The sequence below is a fragment of the Palaemon carinicauda genome, chromosome 8, assembly GCF_036898095.1.
Source record: "Palaemon carinicauda isolate YSFRI2023 chromosome 8, ASM3689809v2, whole genome shotgun sequence".
Classification (NCBI taxonomy): Eukaryota; Metazoa; Arthropoda; class Malacostraca; order Decapoda; family Palaemonidae; genus Palaemon; species Palaemon carinicauda.
The window spans coordinates 25,506,511-25,509,010 of NC_090732.1; positions in this window are offsets into that span (position 1 = coordinate 25,506,511).

The following is a 2,500-nucleotide window of genomic DNA, read 5'->3' on the forward strand; positions in this document are numbered from 1 at the left end:
AGAATTTAAAATTTTCACAATTCACTGCTTAACGCCATAGAATTTAAAATTTTCACAATTCACAGCTTAACGCCATAGAATTTCAAATTTTCACAATTCACAGCTTAACGCCATAGAATTTCAAATTTTCACAATTCACAGCTTAACGCCATAGAATTTCAAATTTTCACAATTCACAGCTTAACGCCATAGAATTTCAAATTTTCACAATTCACAGCTTGACGCCATAGAATTTCAAATTTTCACAATTCACAGCTTTACCGCCATAGAATTTCAAATTTTCACAATTCACAGCTTAACGCCATAGAATTTCAAATTTTCACAATTCACAGCTTAACGCCATAGAATTTCAAATTTTCACAATTCACAGCTTAACGCCATAGAATTTCAAATTTTCACAATTCACAGCTTAACGCCATAGAATTTCAAATTTTCACAATTCACAGCTTGACGCCATAGAATTTCAAATTTTCACAATTCACAGCTTAACGCCATAGAATTTCAAATTTTCACAATTCACAGCTTAACGCCATAGAATTTCAAATTTTCACAATTCACAGCTTTACCGCCATAGAATTTCAAATTTTCACAATTCACAGCTTAACGCCATAGAATTTCAAATTTTCACAATTCACAGCTTGACGCCATAGAATTTCAAATTTTCACAATTCACAGCTTAACGCCATAGAATTTCAAATTTTCACAATTCACAGCTTGACGCCATAGAATTTCAAATTTTCACAATTCACAGCTTAACGCCATAGAATTTCAAATTTTCACAATTCACAGCTTACTGTAACGCCATGGAATTTCAAATTTTCACAATTCACAGCTTAACGCCATAGAATTTCAAATTTTCACAATTCACAGCTTAACGCCATAGAATTTCAAATTTTCACAATTCACAGCTTAACGCCATGGAATTTCAAATTTTCACAATTCACAGCTTAACACCATAGAATTTCAAATTTTCACAATTCACAGCTTAACGCCATAGAATTTCAAATTTTCACAATTCACAGCTTAACGCCATAGAATTTCAAATTTTCACAATTCACAGCTTTACCGCCATAGAATTTCAAATTTTCACAATTCACAGCTTAACGCCATAGAATTTCAAATTTTCACAATTCACAGCTTAACGCCATAGAATTTCAAATTTTCACAATCCACAGCTTAACGCCATAGAATTTCAAATTTTCACAATCCACAGCTTAACGCCATAGAATTTCAAATTCTCACAATTCACAGCTTAACGCCATAGAATTTCAAATTTTCACAATCCACAGCTTAACGCCATAGAATTTCAAATGTTCACAATTCACAGCTTAACGCCATAGAATTTTAAACTTCAGAACAATATCTCTTTAAATGAAAGGAAATCATTGCAGTAAAGTGATGAACGCTGTAGAATTTAGTCTTTGTACTATCAATGCTTTTCTTATTTGCGTAAGTGCTTTTGATCATAAATCCAAGGTAAGTAACGGTCGTTACAAGAATTAATTAAATTTTCTTCCTCAATGAAACGACTCAGAAAGACAATGTGTTCTTTAATACGCATTTCATCACCTCCTTATTGAATATCTCAGCCGTAAGTCATGTGGACACAACTCAATTTATTATCGAAAAAAAATCCTCAGAATTCTGTATTTATAGGTATATAGAAATCTATGTTTGAAAATATATAAACATTTCAAAGTAAACTAGAAGGAATTCATCTTACTCTTTATGCCTCTGTAACTAAAGAAAAGTTTCGACACATCATCACAAAATCTATTATACATATTCTGTATGTGTATATATACACATAACAGAAACAGCAGCAACAAATACAGTCGTTTCTATTACATTATAGGACGAAGGTCTCAGATATGTCCTTATTAATGTCTGTGGTTTGTCCATATCCTCACTACTCTGGTCACTGCAGATTGACGATGGTGGGAGACTTTAGTCTGATCACTTACAGCAAACCAACCCAGTATTGTGGACCCTAAATAGTAAAATAATGTTGATCATGGCGGTACACAAACCCTTTCACCAAGTCAAGGTATCTCAACTCAAGAAACGGTATATATACACACATATAAACACATATACACACACAAAACATACATATACACACACACACAGACACACACACACACACACACACACACACATATATATATATATATATATATATATATATATATATATATATATATATATATATATATATATATATATATATATATATATATATATATATATATATATATATATAATTTTTGTCTATTTAAGAGGGAATCACTTGAAGGACGAGCTCCTTCCAAATGTAGCCTTTCCATTTTGCGGCCTCCTTCCCTGACATGTCCTTCTCTCAAACAGCGACACTTGATTAAACAACGGTCTGTTATTTCATTACTGCGGACAACTCCTCTCTGGTAACAGCTGATGAAGTTTTATTTCCAACCAGAGTGACTTCACCATCTGAGCAAATACAATCGAATGGCTGGATCTA